This window comes from Caretta caretta, chromosome 2 (genome assembly GCF_965140235.1).
Source record: "Caretta caretta isolate rCarCar2 chromosome 2, rCarCar1.hap1, whole genome shotgun sequence".
Classification (NCBI taxonomy): Eukaryota; Metazoa; Chordata; order Testudines; family Cheloniidae; genus Caretta; species Caretta caretta.
The window spans coordinates 31537554-31564157 of NC_134207.1; positions in this window are offsets into that span (position 1 = coordinate 31537554).

Below are 26604 nucleotides of genomic sequence, written 5' to 3' on the forward strand. Positions count from 1 at the left end.
CCCTGTAAGGTATTTACCATCCTGATTTTACAGAGGTGATTCTTTTTTACTTCTTACTTCTATTAAAATCCTTCTTTTCAGAAACAGAATGCTTTTTCGTTGTTCTTAAGACTGAAGGGTTTGGGTCTGTGGTCACCTATGCAAATTGGTGAGGATTTTTACCAAACCTTCTCCAGGAAGTGGGGTGCAAGGGTTGGGAGGATTTTTGGGGAAAGATGTTTCCAAACAACGCTTTCCTAATAAAAATAAACCCAGATAAACATTTGGTGGTGGCAGTGGAAGGCCAAGGGCAAAGGGTAAAATAGTTTGTACCTTGGGGAAGTTTTAACCTAAGCTGGTAAAAGTAAGCTTAGGAGGTTTTCATGCAGGTCCCCACATCTGTACCCTAGAGTTCAGAGTGGAGAAGGAACCTTGACACAGCCACATCTGATTCACATGAAAATTTAATTTTAAGCTCATAGACACAACTATTTGCAACATAAGTGGTATGCTTTATAAATCACGGGAATGAGGTTCTTCAAATCCCTCAGCAGAGACCTGACAGAGAAGATGTGAAATAAGCCAGGCAAGAATCTGACCAGCATTTACAATTAACACCACGCATGCCCACTTAATTTGTGTTAACGTGACGATGGAAGAAAATTACAGGCCAGTAATACAATAATGTACATGGTATATTTATATGAAATGGGACTTTGCTGAACACAGAAGAGGAACAGGGCTCCCAAAACCTTTCAACTGAGTCAATTAAATGAGCCAGACAGGAAACTAACCTGTCTACATTCTTCATAAATAACACTGTATATGCACCTGCAATTATTTTGTATATAATGAGACAAAAGGTAAATTCCAGTCTATAGTCATACACCTTGCAATAGCCTAATTTTTCTGGGAATGATGCCTTAGGTAAAATGTTGTGTGGCCTAAGAAGGAGAAGATTTAAAATATATTAAGATTCCTAATCTTCTTTATCTGTGACCTTTCCCTAAACTAATAAGTCTCTCCCAGAGATTGAAAGCTCCTGTGACTTCTTCAAATCTCCCTCTTGAATCTAGGAGTTACACAAATCAAATTGGTAAACAGTCATAATACCATGTTTTAGGTGATCAATACCAGTTGGGCCAACACAAATCACATGTCTAAATTCAACTATTGAATGCTCATAGTGAACTGTTCATGATCAGCTGTAGGGAGGGAAATGTAAATTCAAATCAGGAGTAAATGGTAAGGGAATTATGGTCTAAAGAGAATAAAAGTTTAAATTCTTAGAGTAAATGATTTGTTTTGCTCTAAGAGACCTAAGGAAAATGTTTTGGGTTAATAGTTTATTCACCAAAAAATGCAGCTTTGGCTGACCCAAAACTATGCGCAAATTTGAAACAAATTCACTAAATAGTTTCAGTAAATACAGTATATGTATTTCAGAATTTAGGCACCATTCACAAAGTAGCAACTGTAGTTCTACTAATGTTTAGGTCAGGGGTTATAGCACTTAGCTATGATACTACAAATGTGGGTTCAGTTCCTCTTTCTGGCTGAGGTGGAGAAGGGATTTGAACTTAATTTCTCCCAAAGCCAGAAGACTGCCGTCACCTTGGGGGTACAGAGTAGAGGGTGCTTTCAAGCTTCTTTACTTCTTTATAAAATATGTGAATTGTCATGGGCCAAACAGCAAGCGTGAAAATGACTCTGTAGCCCAGTAGCTAAACTACCTATGAGGTAGGAGACCCAAGCTCATGCGCTTAAGCAAATAGCTATTTAATTATTTAGACACAGTGGAACAACTTCAGTAGGAGAGATTCCCACACTAGACAACCCCAGTGGCCAAAGTGCTCTCTTGCCGTATGAGGAAACACAAGCTCAAATCCTTTCTCCACTTCAGTTGGTCAGTAGGGCAGAATTGAAATCTGAGTCTTCTGTGTCCCAAGTGAGTGCCCTAAGCACTGCGTTAGAAGAGAGGTAGCTGCGGCTGCAGTCATTTTGTGAATCTAGCCCTTCATTTCCTTTGATTTAATGTTAAAAAGTGTCTGGAAACTAAACAAAACAGTACACTTTGGGTCAAATTATACATTTAATTTGACTCAAACTAAAAATGTTGCCAACCTTTTGAAATTACCAAAGGGTTTTGTAACCTTTGGATTCAGTTCTGACCAAACCAATGTTGTTTGTTTTTTTTTCAGAAATGCCAGCATGCTGAAAAATCAGTTATTTGCCCAGATCTATGCCCATGGTCCTCTCATTGTTATTCTAGTGTCAGTATTCCAAGGAACTTTTCAGTTATTCTGAGAAAGCTGTTTGTAAAAGGAGTTGTATCTTTTCTTCCCAGGTGAATTGAACAGATGAGGAGGGTTGGGTAGGGGGAAGGGTGCATATGGAATTATATTTTCTCACTATCTTACCAAAGTCAAGAAAATTGTTTCTCTCATCTGAACTCATCCCTGTACATTCAAGTTATTTAGAATTGATCTACACAGTATATGACAGGCAGGGATTAATGCAGCTGTCCTCACATTGTACATTCTCAGTCCCCAGTCACTAGACTAGAACTAAGGAAGGCAATACCTGCTGTGCAAGCCGTCTTTCTGAGCAGAAGTTATGCAGGCTGGAGTTTCTTGTGCTGTTTCCAACAATCAGGAGTAAAAGAACTTGTCTGTTTCTTTCTCTTGAACTCTGCGTCAAAGTATAAACTTGTCATCAGCTGCAGAACAGCTGCTTGCTGTAGCTTCCAAGCAGAAGAAACAATGTGAAGCCACAGCTGTCTTTAAGAAAGAAAAAAAAGGACAAAATAAGCATTTCTCTACAAATGAAGAAATAAGCTGTTGGCCTTCATTATTTAATTTATTTGGAGGTTAGATGGAGAATCTCGACTTGAAGAATTCCTTGCTTTTAAAAGCTTGAGTAGCAATTTTTTGAAGTGAACCTAACTATTTCACAGCTCTAAGGCTTCAGTAGTGTACTGAAATTCAACAAAGGCATGAGTCTCTCACTCAGCACTAAAATAAGACACTCTAATTCTTATTTAGAAACAGAAAAGCTCTACTTTGTCACAAATTAAACCTTGGCAAACTGAACAGATTGATGGATTAATCATTTCCCTTATAATAATAAAAACCTCTCGGTTCAATGAAGTCCATTGCAACGAACGTTATGGAATTTTGGTCTCTGTCTGTGAGAATGAGGAAATACACAATAGTAGAGGATGTGAGGTTCACTGTTGTTAAGGTAGAAAAACAAGTTTCTGTGAAGCCTTTTGAAAGATTACAGGATCATTATATGCCTGAAGATGACTTTTTTCTTCTTTCTTAAGTGTGACCAAAAAACATTCTGTTTTTGGTTTGTTTGTTTGTTTGTTTGTTTGTAAATGAGATTGAGGGGAAAATTTGTCATTATAGAAAAAATTCTTACAACATTGTTTTGAACAAGGCTACCTTAAAAAAATTGGCTGAGGTTTGAAAGGTGAAATTTGGTATAGCAACTAGCCTCCTTGAGAAGCAGTGTGTTTTGGAGAATATTGGTTTGCACTTTGAGATTTGAAGGCTGCAAGGTAATTTTATTTTTCCGATATACTTGTTAATGTACACTTCAAGAATGATATATTGCATAGGAATGCCTCTGTAGTCCAGCATTGACTGAAGTGCTCCAAGCTAGCCAAAGCCAAGCTAATCAAGGTCCCATGTTCATACCAGACCAGAGTTTTTGGAATCCAAGGAAAGGCTTCCTCCTTTTGCTGCTAACAAGCAAACAAGACAGTAGGGGGAAATCCTTGTCCCACTGAAGTTAAAGGAAGTTTTCCCATTGCTTTCAATGGTGTTCAGATTAGAGCTGGATGACAAATATCACTTTCCCGTAGAAAATTTCAACTGTTTCTCAAGAATCAGATATTTTTGTCCAAAACCCAAATTTTCTTCAGCTGAAAACCAGACTTTTTCCAATTCGGGCAAAATATTTTGGTTTTTGACACCTTTCCTATTAATTATTAATTAATTATTATTATTATTATTTATTTCCTTTAAAGAAATCAGACATTTGCACAAAGAGCTTTCATTCATCCAAAATCCCATTTTCCATTGAAAGCAATTTTTGAAAGAAAATTTCTCACCAGACCTCTTCAAGATTTCACCCCTGGATTCTGATCTTGGACCTCACACTTATTTGCTATGTTGCTTGTGTCCTTGGGTTACCAATTAACTTTGTTAATTTGTGCCTCTATTACTACTTCTGTAAAATTGGCCTCATTGTATGTACACACCTTTGTAAAGCATTTTGAAATCATTTCCCTCATTCATAGCTACACTAAATGTGTTACATTTTAGCCATGTACTCAAGTCCTATTGATTCAATGGATCGTTAAATACTCTCCTGAACTGGTATGAAAAATACATAGCCAAACAAAAAATAACTAAACTATACTGTTAATACAAGTCTATATAAGCATTTATTCCAGGCATTAGAGGGTTCAACTTCTCATGGATTTTATTGTCTGCAAAACACCCATGTAACTGTAACATGTAATAGTAATTTTTGGGCAAATGTGATAACTGATTTTAGCTATTTTTCTTTAAAATATTATGAAAAATAGAGAGCAACCAAGCAACCAAGTTTTTGGCAATCACAGTTTCACAGAAGAAAAAACATAGCCTGATTATCATTTGATATGACAGCTGATTTAGTAAAAACATAATTTTAGTCAATAGCAGATGAAATATGTGTGTAAAACAGTTGCCTAGGAGCTGCAACAATCTATGCAATTTATTTTTCAATAGTTTACAACATTTCTTTTCTTTTTAAATGTATACCTCTGTTTCTGGGTGATCTGCTGTGGCAGATCCTTTTTTTAATCTGACTCCAGTGTCTAGTTAGAAATCAACATTAACGATAAAAGAGAGGTACCCAGTACTCTTGCAGGACAATAGTTCAGCAAATCCAAGCATCAATCATTTACACTGAGACACTGCAGAACAACTCCTATATAGTTTCCAATGTCAATAATTTGAAGACACTAGAGAAACAAAGTGCAAGTTTTCTAAATTAGGCTCTTAAAGTGCAGTAGTCTGGTTGATGTCAACATTTTCCCACGGTTGCTGGTTTGCAAAATAAGCAAAAGCTTACCTGCCTGAAAATAGCAGGAACATGCAATATTTTAGTGCAGGGTATCCCACCCTTGGAAGGTGCGAACCTGGGGGGACACTGAAAGACCTCTGAATTGTTCTCCAGAGCCCCAGCATTCATTTTAAAAAGTAAGTCTCTAGCTGTTATGATTTTATTAAAAAAAAACTCCTAAATTAAATGCAAGCATAACTGATGCAGACAAGTGTTCCTGAGGTTGTAGGAAGCCTTGTCCAGTGGCTAGGCGATAACCTGGGACTTGGGAAATGGAGTTCAGGTCCCTACTCTACTACAGCCTTCACGTGTGATGTTCAGAAAGTCACTTAGTCTCATTGTGCCTCAGTTATCCATCTGTAAAATGGAGTTAATACTTCCATACCTTACATGGTATGGTACATTCATTAAAGATGGTGGGGTGCTCAGATAAGATGATGGGATCCATAAGACAGATAAAAAGTGTGCAGCAATTGCTACCCCGTTCACTTTAATAGGTGCTACCTTAGGTGCCAATGATAATTCTTTAAAAGTCAATATTAGTCAAAGGAGATAGAAAAGAAAATGAAATATCATATTATGAAGACCTATACCTGTATTTCTGAAAGGGTATAAGGTGGACAGAAAGCTGGCTAGATTGTTGGGCTCAACGGGTAATGATCAATGGCTCAATGTTTAGTTGGCAGCTGGTATCAAGTGGAGTGCCCCAGGGGTCGGTCGGGGCTGGTTTTGTTCAATATCTTTATTAATGATCTGGATGATGGGATGGATTACACCCTCAGCAAGTTCACAGATGACACTAAGATGTGGGGGAGAGGTGGGTATGCTGGAGGGTAGGCATAGGGTCCAGAGTGACCTAGACAAATTGGAGGACTGGGCCAAAAGAAATCTTATGAGGTTCAACAAGGACAAGTGCAGAGTCCTGCACTTAGGATGGAAGAATCCCATGCACTGCTACAGGCTGGGGACCGACTGCCTAAGCAGCAGTTCTGCAGAAAAGGACCTGGGGATTACAGTGGATGAGAAGCTGGATATGAGTCAACAGTGTGCCCTTGTTGCCAAGAAGGCTAACAGCATATTGGGCTGCATTAGTAGGAGCATTGCCAGCAGATCGAGGGAAGTGATTATTCCCCTCTGTTCGGCACTGGTGAGGCCACATCTGGAGTACTGCATTCCGTTTTGGGTCCCCCTCTACAGAAAGGATGTGGACAGATTGGAGAGAGTCCAGCTGAGGGCAATGAAAATGATTAGGGGGCTGAGGCACATGACTTACGAAGAGAGGCTGAGGGAATTGGGGTTATTTAGTCTGCAAGAGAGAAGGGTGAGGGGGGATTTGTTAGCAGCCTTCAACTACCTGGAAGGGGGATCCAAAGAGGATGGAGCTAGGCTGTTCTCAGTGGTGGCAGATGACAGAACAAGAAGCAATGGTCTCAAGTTGCAGTGGGGGAGATCTAGGTTGGATATTAGGAAACACTGTTTTACTAGGAGGGTAGTGAAGCATTGGAATGGGTTACCTAGGGAGGTGGTGGAATCTCCATCCTTAGAGGTTTTTAAGTCCCAGCTTGACAAAGCCCTGGCTGGGATGATTTTGTTGGGGTTGGTCCTGCTTTGAGCAGGGGGTTGGACTAGATGACCTCCTGAGGTCTCTTCCAATCCTAATCTTCTGATTCTATGATACATGTGTTGGGCAGAGAGGCATGAAGCACTAGCTGGTGGGGCACAAAAGCTGATGCCATTAAAAGAGGTAGACCTTTCACAACACAGCATGGGGCTACAGGGAGGAGCATGACTGGATTAATTTTCCTGAAGGATGGCTCAGCTTTCTGGTTTGGGAAACTCTGCTTCAGCACATTGATCCCAAGCCTTTGAGATACAAAGAGGTAATGATGCCCCATTAGCATCTCTGTCTTTATAGGAGCCCTTCCAAACATAATGGGCCTGATCCTCCACTGCTTTGCACCTTGTGCAGTCATTTAAAATTTAGCCCTATTCCCACTAAGATCAGTCAGTGGTGAAACTCCCATTGACTTCAGTGGAGCAGAATCAACCCCTTATACTCCTCAGCAATGTGGGTGTAAGTAAGGGGATGATTCTAATATTGTTGCTATTTATACCCACTTTATCTTTGCATATTGTTTACAGTGTTGCCCAAAACCTAAGTGAATCAAATATAACCACAGTATAGAGGGATCTGGATAACTCAGGGGACTAGTGACAATTAATAAAGCCTTTCATTTCTGTTCTTGCCAGGTCTAATCCAGTCATGCTGGCAGAAACTGAAAGTTGTTACCACTGCTCACTGTTTGGTGGTTTCTATCAAATAAATTTGTTCATCTGACTTCCCGGTGTCCACATCAAAATAGACACAAAGTGGCACTAATTACCAATCCTTTCTAATGTCTGAATAGACAAGAGAAGGGCTGACTGGGTATATTGCATTATCTTCTCATTCTGGAAGGTCTCTCACGAAATCAGGGCTGAGGCAAACTGGCTTGGCAAGTGTGGAAGCTTTCCTTGGTGTTGCGTGTATCTGCTCTCGGGATACACAAAGTGCCCAACCTCCTCTGTCTACTATTTCCCAAACACAGCACATTCACACACAAAAGGGAAACCACATGTAATTATGCACTACATTTACACAGCACTGTTCAGTGTGATCTAAAATTATGAATTAGTTAAGCCTCAGAACACATCCAAGAGATAGGTACAATTATCCCTATTTTAAGCATGGGTAAACAGTGTCATGGACAGGTTGTGACACTTGCCCAAGGTCACAGATTTGGTATCAGTGCTAGAAATAGAACTACAATAACCATAATAATAGTATTAATGTTTAGCTCATATATAGCACTTTTCATCATTAGAATGCAAAGTGCTTTACAAAGGAGGTCAGTTCATTATCCCTATTTTATACAATATGGGCTTCCGTTCATTAAGTAGGAAATATGGGACTACTGGAGCCAAAACCACTCTGTTACCAATGAGATTTGCCAACCTATGAAAATACCTTGTATATCCAGTTTGACTTGTGAATATAAAAATTCAATAAAGAAGCATGGGAACAGCAATATTTAGGTCACCAATGGAACAAGAAATTGATCAGATGAAGTCTTCTGTGTCACTGTTTGCTCAGCAGTGAAGCAACACAAAGGCACATTTACTGAAGCTTAATTGATTCAGATACTTGTGATCAGAGTCTTCTTTTATATAATTATAAAGAAATGTCAAGGCTGCAACACTGTAGTTAAAATGATTTTTTTTAAAGAAAAAAAACAGCAGCCAAATTACATGAAAATTGCATTTGCCAAGAAAAAAAGTGTTTTTTGTTTTAGAAACTGTAAAAAGGAAAACAGACCATCTTGTTTATTCTTTCTGACTGTGTATGAATGTCACAGTGCAACGGTGTCACCTATTGGTACATGATATACATGAAAATCTTGATGTGCAGAAGGTTTTGTTTTTTCCAAGCTGATATTTAATACAGTCTACTCTGTGTTTCTGCATGCTGAGAGCAGCACTAGAATGATAATTCCTGCATTGAGACCTAGGGAGGTGGTGGAATCTCCACAGCATGAGAGATCAGCATGATTCAGAGCAACTGCTCTGAGATTAGCAAATTCTGATTCTGGATTCTTCCCACATGGAGTGAGTAGGTTCCTGGATTGAAGGCACTAGAAGATTGCAGGTCTTTCAAAAGCTAGTAGGTTTCTCAACTCCCCAAGCCACCAGGGGATAGCTTCCACTGAACAGCTAGCTACCCCTTCTATGCTCCCTGTATGAGTCACTTTCTTTAAGATTTTCTTACAATAGAAAGAAAGAATAATGGGAACATATACTGGAAGAATGGATAATAAAAGCACTATATGGATCAAACTATGCCAAATGGAGTTTCCTAATCCTCATCATTACAAAATATAAATTATATTGGAACTCTAGATAGATAGATGGACTAATCTCCAAGATATTTGTGTGACTCATAAGGTCATATTAATGCAAGAATTTACATAGATAAACTATAATTTCCAAAAACATCATTGTCTTGTAATGATCAAGTTTGGGAAACTGTAAACCGCATTTAACACCTCTCATAGGTCTTCCTAAGGAAGTGGTTCAATTTCTTGGGACATTTAAATCTGTACTGCAAAATATACTTGAATAGACACTCCTGCATTAGCATGGAAATGGTCTGGATGAACAAATAGGCCTTTTCCAGCTTACCACATATTGCTGTACAATGTTCATTAAGTAACTGGCCCCCTTTTGGTACACGGAGATGGGAGTCCCCTCATGGGATATCAGTTGATTACCATGTGGAGACAGGGGGTAACGAGGTTGGGGCTGCAAGCCCATGAATTTGGTTCCCAGTCATTCAGAATAGAGGCAGCTATGACAGCAGTGCAGATAGGTATGGAAGCAGAGGCTATTCAGGAAATTGGACCCTGGCAGTCTAATGCATACCGAACGTATGTAAGACTGCAGGTGGAAAATCAACATTAATCGGTTGTGTTCTCATTTCAGATACATGTGTATGTGTTTTGCATGCATAGGTACCCATCCCAGGTTCCCCAAGGGCTCCCAGCTGAGATTCGGTAGTGAAGCATTACTCAGTTGGCACACACGGAGGGGCATGTTATGGGATCAACTGATACTGCTGTTGTATGCTATGCGGGTGCGTCGGTGGCCACCAGATATATTCGTGATACACCTGGGAGAAAATGATCTGGGAACACTTAAAGGGGTGGAGTTAATGCTTCAAACTAAGAGGGACATGATGCAGATCCTGGCAATTTTGGGGGGGCGTTAACATTGTCTGGTCAGATATGCTTCAACGCAGGGTCTGGCGTGGAGCCATGAACCTGGTCAGGGTGCACAAAACCAGGAAGTATGTGAACAGGGAAGTGGCCAAATTCTTGCTGCCCTTGATGGGGGCAATAATTTCACATCCTGATATATTCTATGGGGCACTGGAGTTATTTCGAGAGAATGGGGTGCACCTGTCAGACTCAAGTGCTGCCATATTTTGGCTGATAAAAAAGAGGGCATTGGGAGATGTCTGGAAACCCGGCTGGGTGTGTGGAGGAGGCAGCCAAGCTAATGGCTGGTGCCTCCTTGTGGCGGATGTTCAGTGCAGGCACTCCATAAATTAAGGCACAAAAGAATGGATAAATGGCTTGGAAAAGGAATTAAGGAGAGGTGCTTGGTAACTGAGCAAGCTGGAGGCAGTTGGGGACTCCTCTGATTGGTACAGCAAAAAACCAACCCCCCCACCATCATTATAGTCCACCTTAACCCCTCCTACAAGCGGGGGTGGTCGGTAAGATCCCAGCAAGGGAATTGCTGGAGGGATCTGAATGAAAAGGGGGGGAGCTGATGGAAGCCCCCCCACCTCCTGGAATTGGCTGAACTTGGAGGGTCCTGGGAGTGGATCTGCCGGAGGGACATAAACGGAAAGCACTCACCCCTTCCCACCCCCCCCCCCACCCCCGGGTGAATTGTGGGTGTTTTCATCTGCACTGCCCATTTTATCCACCGGGTTATTCCCAGACATCTAATAATAAAGTTGTGACCTAATTAAACCCATGTCTAATGTCTCCTGCCATTCTTTCGGCAAAGCCAGACAATCAAAAAATCAGTGCTTTATTTAGGGAAAATCTACTTTGTCAATGTTAGCCATTCTATAGTAATGTCAGAAAAAATAAATCAAACAAGACTAAGTGAATAAAATATACAAAATGTGACAAAATGGAGGGAAGACCCTTCATGGATTTTAATGCCAGAAGGAACCATTAGATTATTTAGTTTGTATAACACATGCAATAGGATTTTATCAAGTAATTCCTGCATACGGCTCAATAACTTGTAGCTGAACTAAAGCATATCTTTTAGGAAGACATCTACTACCTTTGGGCCATTCAGTATCCTGGGGAAAGGTATTTACCTCTTGTCTGGTTCAGAGGTAAATACTTTCTCCCTTTTCTGTTTTCTTACAGAGCTAAAATATAACCGATAAACTGAGGGCAGAGGATAATATCTGGTCACTTATCTAAAATATATTGATGACTTACTACAATATTGAATCTTAATTTAAAGTCTCCAAGTGACAGAGAATTTTGTCTGTAATTAACCTCACTGAAAAAAATGTGCATCTAATTTTAGTTTCAATTTTTCTAACTTCAGATTCTAGCTATGCAGTCTTGTAGGCTCTTGGGTGCTAGATTAAAGAGTCTTCTCGTATGAGACATTTGGTTCTGGGATATAGATATAAGACATATAGATATATGTAATAATACTCTGTGAGGGATAGAGAGACTGACAAAGATGCTAAATTTCTTAGAGAACCAAGTTTAATTTGAACTCCTAGACTAACGAATAAATGTACTTGTATTCTTACAAAATACATTTGAAATCATTAGAAAATGAATTCCATACCCAGACAGTAAGCGCTGTAAATTTGAGGATACTCTTTTTTTCATGCATAACAAAGAGCTTAAATTCCCCCCTTAAAGTATAAAATGGTCTTAACAACAATGTAACGCAATGCAACAATGCAGTAATGGCCAGAGCTGAGAGAACAATTGGTTTTTTTTGTTTGTGGGCCAAATTGCGGGGCGGGGGGGAGTTTAATTCTAACATAAACCATTTTTTTTAAATTATTGTTTTCATTAAATAAAAAGAAATGAGGAAGCTTTGAATCAACTAGAACATTTTGGGTCAATTCAAAAAGAGTTTCTTTCTCCTCGTTTTTCACTTTGATTCAGGCCATATCTACAATCACCAGCTTACAGTGGCACAGCTGCACTGATACAGCTTTGCTGCTGTAGCCATGTTATGTCAATGGGAGAGAACTCCCTTGTCGACATAATAAAACTCACTCAATGAGCAGCGGTAGCTATGTCGGCAGGAGAGCATACCGCTATGCACACGAGCACTTATGCTGGCAAACCTTATGTCTGTCAGGGGTGTGTTTTTTTCACATCCGTGAGTGACAAAATTTTGCCAACATAAGTGCTAGGGTAGACATGGCTTCAGTCTTTTTAGGTGTCTTTCACCATTTTTGTGGGTTTTTTTAATTAAATGCTGTTTTGCAATGATAAAGTTGAAATGAAACATTTTGAAATGGATGAAACTAAATGTTTTTTGACTTTTTAAATTTTATTTGTTGCTGAAACTATTTGTTGAATTTGACCATAATTTTCAGATACTTTTGGAGCCCCAGAAATTGCATTTATTTTTTTTGCAAAATTCGTGTTCTCTGAATAAATTTCTCCCAGCTTTAATCGTTACTGGAGTCTACATAACTATGTATAATTTGCAAGTAATTCTGTTAATTAGGTTAGGAGATAAAATTAATTAAAGCCTCAGAAATTTAACATCTCGTTTTTTCTTTTCTTTCTCCTCAATTATTTTAATAATGAAATAGACTCCTCAAACTTTCCATATAGTTAAAATTAAATGAATACCTTTTGTATAAACCATATTTGAAGAAATTACTTTATAATTAACTTTTGTATCTATCTAACCGTTATGATTGCACATAATCTAATCTGGGACTATAAACTCCACAATGACTTAATCATAAATGTACTGATTTTGCATGACATCATTACAGTGCAGAATTCATTTTGTTTGAGTGCCTAACCTGTGCTTTCCTTACCTGAACATGTTGGGATTTTTATTTTTAAGAGTACCCTTAGCTCTAAATGTTCTGGGTTTGTAATGCTTGGTTTAGAGATAATTACAACATCCATGTAATGTGTTTTCCCTTACCCTTCAATTAGTGATACATATTCTGAACCTTAACTCCATTTTAACACAGGTTGTTTGTATTTTTTCCCCAGTAGGATACTATATAGACGAGGGGTCGGCAACCTTCAGTACATTGCTTATCAGAGTAATCTGCTGGCAGACCACGAGACATTTTATGTTGACCGTCCACAGGAATGGCGCCCTGCAGCTCCCAGTGGCCGTGATTCACTGTTCCCAGCCAATGGGAGCTGTAGGAAACGACAGCCAGTACATCCCTGCAGCCTGCTACTTCCTGCAGCTCCTATTGCCCGGGAACGGTGAACCGCGGCCACTGGGAGCTGCAGGGGGCCATGCCTATGGACGGTCAACCTAAACAAAACGTATCGTGGCCTGCCAGCGGATTAGACTGATGAGCCATGTACTGAAGGTTGCCGACCCCTGATATAAACAGATATAAGAAAGAGATTTTATATTAACGTGTGGAACTCAGATACCTCAGCACTGACTGTCGAAGAACCACCTAGATATCATATAATTCTTCAAAATCTCCCTTCCTGAGAGTATTGTTACAAAAAAGCAAAAAATTAAAACTGAATGTGATTAACAGTTAGTGGAATTAGAGTTTTAATATTGAACCAGTAGGGTTGATTCAGAATGTAAACATTTTTTCAGCTTCTTTTCCATCCACAAGCCACTTTTCAGTTATAAATAATTCATAAAACATTTTTCCCCATTTAGCCCTGAATCACCTGCATTGTAAAGCTTTAAATGGTAAGGTTAAAAGTTTTCTAAAATTTGAATAAAGTATTTATCCCCAGTTCCTGTTTACCTCCTTAGTACCTATTATGAAATTTTAAAATTAATATTACTTTAAAATATCTAATAATAACCACAAATTAAACACAATTAATAAGCCACTCATTTTGCTCAAATAGTATCTGATTTTTTAAATACCTAAGTAAATATTGATTGGATTCTTATATGCAAGTTCATTTTTAATTGCAAATAAAAACAGCAGCAAACTGATTATGGATGTTGTGCCTGGATTTGTTGAAAAACGTAAGGGCCAATCCAGCTTCTGTTATGGGTCAAGGAATAGATGCTGTTACCCGGGGTTTTCAGAACCCCCAACAGGGGCAACAAAACTATTTCACTCCAGGCATTATAAGGAATAAATCAACAGGAACACAGCACTTCCATCTGATAAGATTCATGCAAGTAAGCGTGCTCTAGCTAAAATTGCAGTTTATTAGATTTAAGCACACACAAACATAAGCAATAGGTTTAGAATATCACAGATATTTACCTAACATCGGGACTGGTACTGCGTAATTAACAGCAAGTTGATAGGGGCCAGTTGCTTACCCACTGTGGAAAAAAGGTGTCGCGAAAAACATCTCTCAAGATGACCTCAGAGGACTGTTCCAAAGTACACTCTATTAGCTACTCTTTTATAACTAACTTATACAAAACACACAATGACCCCTACTATATCATCACTGTTCCTAACTTTGCATATCAGAGGCATCAAGACTCAAGATTTCCCAACCACCAAGGCTTTTAGTCTCAGTTGTTTATATGTTTACCCCTCATCCCATTCTGATTAGCAGAAACTGCCAGCTAGATATGACCTTGCTTCTGAAAGCCTGTCTCCAAATTAACACTTAACTATGTGCTGTTCTAGTTCATTAATTCAGGGTGGCTGAATGCACATAATATGGTTGCAATTAACTTGATCACATTATGGGGTATACACACCCCTCAAATCCAGGGCAACATTCCCCTCCTTAAAGGCGATATATTTTTATTTTTAAGGCCTTTATTTATATATATATATATATATATATATATATAAAACGAGCTCAGTGAGTTACTTTTGAAGGCCCAGGCCGAGACCAAGCAAGAATCTTCTTGCTGGCACTCTCTGGTTTCACCCCTGACTTTGCTTCATTAAGGACCAGACTTCATGTACTTATCTTCAGGGACTACCTATGGTCTATAAAATTGCTGACTTTGCAACTGATTGATCTTCCTTCAAATCCAGAATATCAGTACTAGAAGCATAACAAACAACGCCACCTGAAGCATTAGAATCACAACAATTAAATGTTAGGCCAGATTAAATCCCCAGTGCTGTGGGGCACCATCTCAATAATGTCTCCCACCAATTTTGTTCCGAATCTCTGCTAACCCTCTCAATCACTTATTTAATTTAATCAGAAGTGTAGTGGATGGTAACCATGACTCTGCACTTCTCCTGCCTAGCAATTTACAAACAATTTAATAATCCTCCAGCAAGTGACCCATTAAATATTAATTATTATTAATTTACTATTAATTAATAAATAATTATTGTTAAATAATAATATTTAATTTAAATAATAATCCTCCAGCAAGTGACCCATGCCCCATGCTGCAGAGGAAGGTGAAAAAACGCCAGGAGGAAAATTCCTTCCTGACCCCAAGTATGGCGATCAGCTGAACCCTGAGTGTGTGAGCAAGACTCACCAGCCAGATACCGAGGAAAGAATTCTCTGTAGTAACTCAGATCCCATAACCTGGGAAGTGCAGAATATTTCAAAGCAGGGAATTTTTCCAATGTCATCTAGTGGATATTTGTAGTGTATTTATGTTACCGTTGATTGGCAAAGCTTCATGAAAATGCTATGTTTGTGAAGTTCAAAAGTTCTTATATTCAGTCCTAGTTCATTCAGAGAAGGGAGGTGTCACAGTTCATGGCAACTGCACTTGTATTCTCCCTTTATGGTCCAACAAGGATGCCCACTCTAGGCTTCTGGCTCCCCCCATGCAACTCTTAACCTTCTAAGAGGGTACTTCCAGGCTGAATAGTTTCATGACTATACTGTGACGTTCCCAGCAAAAAACAGTCTGCTTAAGCATGTCTGTTTTGTTTCTTTCCTCATCAATGGTACACAGTGAAATTGCTACAGTTTATTAGCTTTTTATAAGCAAGGCTAAGATTTAGTCATAGGTATTTTTAGTAAAAGTCATGGACAGGTCATGGGCAATAAACAAAAATTCACAGCCTGTGACCTCTCCATGACTTATGCTATAAATACCTCTGACTAAATCTTGGAAGGCTACAGCAGGGGGTCCCCCAGGGGTTTGCTACTGCGCGGAGCAGGGCCAGTGGCACCAGCTACCGGGGGCTGCTGAGCAACGACTGCTCCGTCAGCGGCTGTTCCAGCTGTCCAGGGACCGCAGCTCAGGCAGTCCCTAGGGCTGCTCCAGTAGTGGCCGGTGCGGCTGTCCCAGGGCCACCTCAGCAGCTGGCCCCAGAGCCAGTTGCTGAGGTGGCCCTGGGGTCAGCCACACTGGCCAATGCAGAGGCCACAGAAAGTCATAGAATCCTTGATTTCCGTGACCTCTGTGACAATCACGGAGCCCTATTTATAAGCAAGCATGTAGATTTCTAAGGTAAAAGCATTACAAAGAAAACGTTTTAAAATTAATTAAAGTACCTACATGCATGGTAGTAAGCTCACTAGACATCACCCTCTCACTCCAATATGAATTCTGTTTGGCGATTAGTCCTTCAAACCATACACAAGGGATCTTCCTGTGTCACAAGTTCATCACAACTTCAATTCAGTAGGCCAAAGACCTTCCAACCCTTCCCTAAAGAGTGGGTCCTCTTTTGGACGAGAACTCCTGTTCGTGTGCTGGATCAGAAAGAAGGCCCTGAGTCAGTTTTAACTCAGGCTATTTAACCCAAATCCATCTTTATTGTTGCTCCCTGGAGAATCCATTTTGAACCAGTATATGCAAGGTGCTGGCAGCTCTCTGGAGGTGTTGCAACCTGAGTGAATTTGCCTAACCACCCTCTCCCCCACACACACACACTGTTCTTAGTTGCTGGAGGGCTATGGTCCCCTTCCCCTATGGAAATACATACAAAGCCCAATAGTACATAAATATTGGCCTTTTTAATACAATTAACTCCTAACATACTTAAAAGTAATTCAATAAGGTTTAACTTAAATCAGTATTTCTCCATAGTATTGCAGGATAGTTATATCTACACAGGAGGAAGGATAGTTTTGAGGTAAAGGGCTCAGAAGATCTGGGTTCAATAGCCAGTTCTGTCATAGACTTGGGAAAGCAGTGGGTACTGGGAAAAACACATGACCTCTCCATGTCTCATCTTCTGTAATGCTGGGATATCAATTTCATCAAGGGAATTTATCAGTGAAGAATCATTACTATATATAAGGCAGTTTGATACTATGGTGATGGAGATTATGTAAAATGCTAGTAATGTGAGCAAAGAAGAGAGTTACAGTTATCAACTCTTAAGAAAAGAGGAAATGAAGTTGCAGGATAACAAAGAAAAATAGTAATTATGCAAAGTACATTATTAAGTACAGGGTATATTTTTCTTGGTTAAGGAGGCATAAATCAATGGTAGCTTTGTTCAAGGAAGGGATATAAATCCCTTATGGCAATGTGAATGGGGCCTAGGATTTGGCCCTGTAATTACGGAAAATGAATATAGGCACTTCTTTTACATTTTTGAGAAGAGGTAAAAGCATATATGCCATGAACAGGCATCCCATTTGTGAAAATATAACACCGTTTTATTGTCATATTTATCACAAGCTGTCTGTTAAGAGAAGTCCATTAGTCAAAGAAATACAACAGTATTGGATCAATTCATATTCCATATCCCTCTTGATTCCTATTTGAAGCTATCATAATGGCACAAATGAGAAAATAGCTTTATTAGAAACCGTCCTTACATATTACAATGTTTGGTGTCAGATTTTCCAGCCTTTATTTTACTAAATATAGGTTGGTAACAGGATCAAGATGTAACAACAAACTATGCATTTACAGCATTTTCTTCTTTAGTATTAACATCAGTGTTTCTGTTAAATTATGATAATCTCAATTAAAAAAATCAAAGAACAAAAACAAAACAAAGATGTCAATTAACAGTGTTTATGTTATTCTTGTCTACGACCGTACTTTGTTTCCTTTTTTCTTTGCTAGACTTAAATGTAAGAATAGGTGATGCTGGAATAACATTTTCATAAGGCATGTTGTTTTTATTAGGAATTTCTGCTTTTTAAGCATCTCTCTCTTTTGATCTTTACTTCTGGGTTACAAACTGAAGACCTTTTCTCATTCTTCTTTCCTTCCCCCTCCATCTTTTTCTTTCTAACTCCCAGAGAATTTTTTGTTGTTGAAAGTCTGAAGAACTTGGTCATGTAATTTTAATGAAGTAATTTCTTTGTCATTTTCAGTGTATTATATGTCTTATTGTAATTTCTTGTAGTAGCCCCAGGGTTTTTCTTGTTTAAATTGATTTGCAGCTGTATTACTATGTAGCAATTTTAAACACAACTTAGTGGCTAGTGCTACTGATAAAACCAGACTTACTAGTAGAGATCAAAATTCCCAGTCAGGATCTGAGCCCCATTGTGCTAGGTGATGTACAAATATACATACGAAGAGACAGTCCCAGTATCAACTCTAAGAACTTCATCATGCAAACACACAGATGCTTACCTCAGTGACACTATTCAAATAAGTAAGGGTAAGTGCTTGCACAATTTTTTTGTCAGGGTCTGTGTTCAGATGACATAACAGATAATGTAACAAAGCAGTGTAAATAGAAATGAGAGGACAAAGGTAAAACGAAAGGTCAGATGTCAAACAAAGACAGCTTGCTCACATGCATATTTGTAGTTTACCCTATGTAAGCAGAGTCAGGATGAGCTCCACCCTGACATCTGGTGGTGAGGAGTGGCAAGTTGTGGAAAAGAACTTCAGGGGCTGATCTCATTTGCATAGGCACACCCACCCCGCCTAGCATGAGCCCATAGCTGCCCAAATGGTCACTTTGGCTGCTGTGGGATCCCCAGTGTCTCTGTTATTGGGGCAGGAAGAATAAATTGTTATTATCCTGATTATGTGAATCAAGGACAGTGGAACTGTACTTGGCCTTTTGTTATGATGGAAGGACTCGCCATCAACTAAGTAGCACTTGCTAGTCAAGGGACATGAGTTCCAGAACTCTGTGAATTGAGAGAGGCTAGGGATAGGTATTAATACTTGGTGGTATGGGCTCCCTGGTGAGGGCCTTATATGCTAATTGCACTTTCTCCTCTCTTCACTGTGGGCTATCAGAGCTAATTTTGATTCTATTAGGAGTCTAATTACAGGCTCCTGAGCTGAATTCACTTTGGGCTAATGGTGCACCAGCACTGAGGCTCCCCTACTACAAGCTGAAATCACAAAAGAGCTAAACTTACTAAGAGCTGAAATCACTGAGTGTTGTGTTAAGTAGTGGGGGAGCCTGAAGATATATGGTGGAGCAGTTTGCGGGATGGCGAGCAGAGCAGAGTGGCTTGTGGAGCAGAGCAGTTCGCGGGACGGCTGGCCGAGCAGAGCATTGCAGTTTGTGAGACGGCGAGCAGAGCAGCTTGTGGAGCAGAGCGGCTGGTGGAGCAGAGCAGAGCGGTTTGTCGGATGCCTACAGCAGCTCATGGGGCAGTTGGCAGAGCAGAGCCCCATGGAGAGATGGGGCCAGCAGCTTTGGGTCATGTAAGGTGCCCCTTAATCCCCCATCTCCATCCAGGTTGGGAGATAAAACTCTGCAGATAAACTTTCGAACTCTGGGGCTGCCCTGACCAGGAACAGAGACTTTAGGGTCACTGGACTTTTGGGACTTTGGGTGATTTTGGGTTGCTGGACTCAAGAACCAAAAGGAAAGGACACACCCCAATTTGCTTGGGGTGGGTTGTTTGCTCACAGGTTGTGTTATGAATCCTGTTGGTGGTGTTTGCTCAACATAATGCCACATTGTTTCTCTCTATTATTAAAAGGCTTTTTGCTACACTCAGACTATGTGCTTGCGAGAGGGGAAGTATTGCCCCTTGGAGGCACCCAGCGGTGGTGGTATATATTTGTCACAGGTCACTGGGTGGGGGCTCGAGCCGTTTTTGCATTGTGTTATTGGAATGGATCCCCTAGATACTGAACCCAGCCCTTGTTGCTGCCAACTCTGACAGGCAAAAGGGTTACACCTAAAAATACAAATCTCTTGTTTACATTTACTTTATTCATCTCATGTTTGTGTTTTTGTTTTATTTTGTTATGTTCTAATTACTAATTTTTGTCTGTAAAATGTATTCAGCTCCCTTCCTCTACATTCTCTCAGCTTTTCTGGCCCTAGCCACAGTGACCACAACTCCTCCTACCCTTATGACAACCTCATCCCTGAACAAATAGGCAGGGGGGCCATATCCAGAATGAATGCAACTCACAACTAGAACTTCAGTATTCAAACACTTTATAATATAAAGTTTGAAAATATTTTGGACATCCTTTGGCATCCTCTAAACTCAAAATTAAAGCCTGAGAACATTTGATTAATGAATTAAATATTTATTAGGAATAACATGAATCATTACAATCATGATTTTGCCAATGAAGTGGCTTATCATGCAAGTGATACCATACTTATTATTAGATAACAGCAACACAGGCTATTTTCTGTTATGTCTTTAACATAAATACGTTAATTTATTTCACAAAATAGAGCTGCTCTGAAACACTGAATTTCCATCCCATGGGAAATTCTGATATTTCAATATTTGTTTTCATCATAAATTGGGATAAAAATTCAAAATCTTTAACTGTTTTGAAGAATTAAATATTCTGAAATATTTTGTATTAAAATATTTTCTTTTGTCACTTCTGATGCAACTGAAACTAGGCAGTATTAATACAATCCCAGGAAAGATCCAAGATTTCTAGTGCAATTTTTTTTTTATCAAAGAGGTTTAATATGTTCCAATTTTGTGCTATTCACGTTATTCCACTGCAATCAAACAATGATCTTTCCTTTTATTTTATTTCCTACTTGAACACACATCTAGTGTTATGCCTGTCATCCAGGGAATGACTCATTCGTGTAACCACAGTCACATAGACCAGCACTTACACAAATATTAGAATACATTCAATTCTTTGGATGCTTATCCAAACTGAATGTCCAAATCCTTAGAGGTTTTTCTTGTAGCTCTTGGCCTCTGAATGTTTCAAGGTTGATATCTGATGTACGTAACTTGCATCTGTTCTGGCTTGCTTTCTAATATTGCTTCTTCAAATGGCGGGAAGTGTCCCTCCCTGCTGCAGCGGTAGGTGACATTTTGTGATCAGATGCCATTTTGTCTTCCACCTGCTACTGAGGAGGCACATACATTGTGCTCTGAGGGAGACCTTATTTTTTTCTTCCTCGTTTTTCTCTAATAAAATAAAGCTCATTCTGACTAAAAGTAGTTGTGTTATAAGAAAACATAACACTTCACTAATTACAAAATCAGTGTAATGAACTTTGGTCCACTGCATTCAGGAGTCAAGTTCTACCACTGGAGGGAAATGCATGTCATATAGAAATTGGCTTTTATTTCACTCTGATTATTTCATGTTTTCACTGAAAAAGCTGGAATGCCTCTCTCCCTTCTCCCTATCTGTGCCCCTTGAAGACAATTCAGCTCACACTGCTTATCCAGAAGCAAATGTAATGTATTAGGCAAATGCAGAGGCAATATTATGTATAACTCTCCCACACTCCTCTTCTTGCACCATAACTTAACTTTTTACTGAAACACAGGACAAAATTCTGTCTTTTTACGACTTCCAGAAAACATTACGCAGAGTTAAACCTCAGGATTATTATATGCAAAACCTGGACAAGTGGATGTTAATAGTTCCCAGAAAGAAGTATTAACTCCAACTCCAAAGAGACAGGAACATACACAAAACTTTTCATGCACAATTCTTATCATAACATCTGGACACCTGTGTATTGGCATTGGGCACAGCTGTGTGATCATTACTTAGTCTTTACTGACACCAAAAAGTAATTTTCTTGCATAAATATTGGAGGATTTAGCTCATTGGTTAGAAATATATTTATAGTAAACTTGATTGTTCATGCTTTGAGGGTCCAATTTTGTAATCATTCCTGAATCTTTATGAAAACAAAAAAGTAGGAAATAAAACTCCCATTGATTAACAAATGACCAGGACAGGACCACATTGCATACACAGACATTTTGCCCACCACTGAAGTATAATTTTGCCTCACCTCCATGAAGAAATATGGCAACTGTTTGACAGTGCATATCAATGTCCTATATTTAGGACAATATAGTGAAGAAGAGTATCACAGATAATGCAACCTACAGTGGGGAAATAACCTTGGCTTAAATTCATCCCTCTAGCACCAAACCAAACAAAACAAACAATAAGATATTTAAATGCATAAGCAGGGTCTGAATGAATGCTTCCCTGACAACTAGCAGGGAGGGAAAGAGACTATGGGTGTGTTTATATAAATACACTTTGTTCCTACTCTGTTTACAGATTCATCAGATATCAGATACAGCTGTGTCAAAGGACCAACTTTGGCTGGCGTTGGGTACAAAAGACCATAGTACTGCATGCAGGGGTAGTGAAATATGGTTACCAATGTTGTAACTATTGTAGGAATACAGGACTGTGCTTAACCTGTCCCAAATGAGGGGGGCCACCCTCAGTTGATAGAACCTCGTTAAGCAGGGGCTCGAATGTCAGAGCCCTGTGAAAGTAAGAGAGGTGGGAATGGGTATCTCTAGCCAGGAGGCTGCACAGCCTCAAGGGTCCTTCCTAGACTGGTTTAACCTGTTCCTCCCCAGCATTCAAAGACTAGAGCTAGATAGGCTTCATTAGGAGCCTCTTTGTCGTGTTAAAAACACAATCAGAGCTGAAATCAGTTGTGGTAGGACTGTGTTTCTGCCCAGCCTAAGGGCTGAAAATTACTAAGCAACTGATGTGTGGAGGTCACAGCAGAGAGGCAGGTGGCAGCACCGGCTGACTGACAGTCAGCTGGTGAACGAGTGGCTGGTGCAGTGGAGAGGCATGTTGAGTGGCCAGCAGGGCGGCTAGTGGAGAGGCGCAGGTGGTTGGCAGGAGTGGCCGAGTGGCCAGTAGGGTGGCCGGCAGACAGAAGCGGCAAGCGAGTGCCTGAGCAGCGGATCGAGTAGGGTACCTCTTTACCCCACCGGGGGGCTGGGGGGGAAGGGATGGAGGGAGGGAGGTGAACTCTGCAGATGCACCTCTGAATTCTGATCCTGCACTGACCAAGGACAGCAACTGTGAGTGGGGTGCAGAGAAGGGTCGGGCATGTGAGAGGGACTTTTGGGTTCCTGGACTTAAGAACCTGAGGGGAAAAGGACACTGCTCAATCTACTTGAGGGTGGGCCTTTTACTCATGGTTTATGTTTATGAACTCTGTTTGCAGTGTTTTCCCAAATTAGTACCAAGTTACTTCCTTCCTTTAATTAAAAGTTTCTTTTCTACACTCAGACTCTGTGCTTGCGAGTGGGGAAGTATTGCCTCTCAGAGGTGGTGTGTAAATTTCCCAGGTTACTCGGGTGGGGGCCCGAGCCAGTTCTGTGTTGTATCAATGGAAAGGAACCCCTAGACATTGAACACGGCCCTGTTTGCTGTTGGCTCCACCTAGCAGAAGGGTTAAAAATGAATTGATGTAGTTAAGGGGATATTGGTTGTATGTCTCATCTGACAGATGTTACTTCCTGTAGCAACAGTCTGTCTTTACACCATGCTTGGGCACTGGTTCAGCACTAATCAACGGGGAAAAGTATGATCTTTTGAACCATCCAGCAGCACTTGCATGATCATCTGAAGTTTCCTAAGTACCTATCAGACCTAATACTACTTAGCTTGGCTGATATAAGATCATAGTCCAAAGTAGGATACAATAGTGTTACAATACTTAGTAGGGTATTTTCTCAACCAGTATTTTGGACCTGACCCTTCATTCCTAGCACACACAAAATTCCCTTCAAGCAAACGGAGTTTTGGTTTAACAAGTAATACAAGATCCAGCTAAGTAACTTCTTACCTTTACTTTCATGACCACCACCAAAGCACTGTGGGTTTATGATCATTTAGCAGTCGTTTAGTGCAGCAATTCAGCCAGGAATACTTAGGCTGAATGTTGTTTCAGGAAAATTTTCCTGCTAATGATCTCATTAAACTGTGATGTATAAACTCCCAAGGGAGGTCATCAAACCCAAGTCACAAGAATTATTTAAACTCCTTATAATTCTTAATAATTTTTACTAATGTATCATCTGGACACCCAAATCAATATGTTGTACAGCTGCATAGTTAAATGCAGTCCTTGCCCTGAAGAGTTTACTATCTAAGCAGACAAGACAGATATGACAGTGGTGATCTAAATGACAGGCTAGTCCTATCTTTGCTATTGATACCACAACTGGCTTGAAACCTGATAATGATAAAAGAGTAGGGCTGGGATTTTAAAAGGACCCAGGGGAATTAGGCACCTAGATTTCATAGGCTCGGGGCTCCTTGACTATCGCAGCCTACAGCCTTACACCATCCTAAATAATTGAAGCCATCACACAAGAGAAGGTAAATCTTCAGAAATCACATTGCTAAACTTCTGTACATACAATATTCCATACAAATATTTTTATTTGAAAACTAGTTGCATTGATAACTAAGTTTTCAGTTTTCAGCAATGGTAATTGATGATTCATGTGAATTAATGAATAGATCCATGAAACAATGTTCCTTCTAGCTAAATATTCTTTTATTAAAGTATCCAGAGCATACAAATCTTGAAATTATTGGTTAGAAAGGGCCCCAAGAAGCAGCAGGATGAATTATGCTTAGAACCTCATTTATATGCACCATCTATTATTAGACTAGACTATATATTTATCACTGCCCATTGATTAAGATGTCACTGAAAATGGTACTATTACTACTTTAAGTGCTTGGAGATGCTCATAAATCATTCCAATTTGTTTAAGTTCTTTCAAGAACTAGAAAGTGTCATTTTAATAGGGATTGGTCAAGGAGAATAAACAACCATGGTAATCATATTTCAGACACACTTGGGAAGAGTAAGTGAACTCTTGTTGTTTCCTATTCTGTGCATAGGCACCGATTCCGTGGGTGCTCCGGGGCTGGAACACCCATGGGGAAAAATTGGTGGGTGCAGAGCACCCACCAGCAGCTCGCCTCCACCTCCTCCCCTGAGCAATCCGCCATGTCCTGCTTCTCCCACCTCCCTCCCAGTGCTTGTGCCACAAAACAGCTGTTTCATGCAGCAAGCCTGGGAGGGAGGAAGGGAGGGGGGAGGAGGAGGAATGCAGCATGCTTGGGGAAGAGGCGGGGACAGGGCGGGGATTTGGGGAAGGATCCAATTAGGGTGGGGGTGGAGTTGGGGCTGGTGCGTGAGCACCCAACAGCGCCAACAAAAGATGGCGCCTGTTATTCTGTGTATGAAATACAAATACAGAATGTGGTTTCAGCAGCCAAACACACTGTTGGTGACTTTACCTTCCCTCTGAACTTTCCATTTAAATGACAGAAGAAAAATAACCAGTCAGTATTTTAGGTCAATTTTCTGTGTAGGGCATTACAGCTTTCCTTTGTTGCCTGTATGCCGATTGAAGACTAGCAGCCACAATCAAACACTTTCTAAATTGTCCCTCAACTGCTACTATTTTAATATCCTTCATTGAAACATACTCTGTCCAGACAGTCTGTGCCACCATAAGTGGTGCTCCACCTAGCTGGAAGAACTATGTGGTTAACTAGTAGTTGCGAATGGTTCATAAATTTAGGATGAATGTAACTGTTTTTCACTTTGATTGTATTTTCATATTTTTCTGAGTGGAGTGGTATCTCAGACACTCTCTCTCTCACACACACCCACTCTGCCCAGCAAAGGAAATCTGCAAGGCTGACCCCGGTTCCATGGTGCCCTGTGTGAGGTACCAGGGCAGATTTCCATAATCTCTAACTCAATAGTCAGAGGAAGGGACATGTATCCATACCGATCTGAGACACTGATGTCAAATTTTATACACAGCATTTCCCAGTGGAGATTCAGTGCTATATCTCAAAGCACCCACAAAGTTCTAGTTTATGTAGGTATGTACACAATCCTCAATGTCACTGTATCTGAGTGCCTTCCAGTAGTGCATTAAGCGATGACACTACCGTCTGTCAAGTTAGTTCTCTCTTTTATCCTTTCCTCAGGGTGAGAATTGTGTGCGCAGGGGAGTGAGGTGGTTTGGGAAAGTTTTACTATATGTATTTTATATACACAGTTATAATTATGGCTGGCTAGAAAACAAGGATTTCAGTGTGTGGAAAAATTCTGAGTTTTCAACAGTTGTATCCATTCTGAAGTAGAAGAATACCAAGGTCTTTTGAATTTTTTCACAAAAAAACCCTGACAGCCTATTATAGCTAATAACCTAATGGTTAGTGCTCTCAGCTGGGAAGTCAGAGACCCAGGTTCAAGACCTTGCTCTGAGTCGGTCTCCTATATCCCAGATAAGTGCTCTACCCAAATTACAGATTTCAGAGTAGCAGCCGTGTTAGTCTGTATCCTCAAAAAAAAAAAAAAGGAGGACTTGTGGCACCTTAGAGACTAAAAAAATTATTTGAGTACATAAGCTTTTGTGAGCTACAGCTCACTTCATCGGATGCATTCAATGGAAAATACAGTGGGGAGATTTATATACACAGAGAACATGAAACAATGGGTGTTACCATACACACTGGAACAAGAGTGATCAGGTAAGGTGAGCTATTACCAGCAGGAGAGAGGGGACGGGGGTGGAACCTTTTGTAGAGATAATCAAGGTTGGCCACGTCCAGCAGTTGACAAGAACA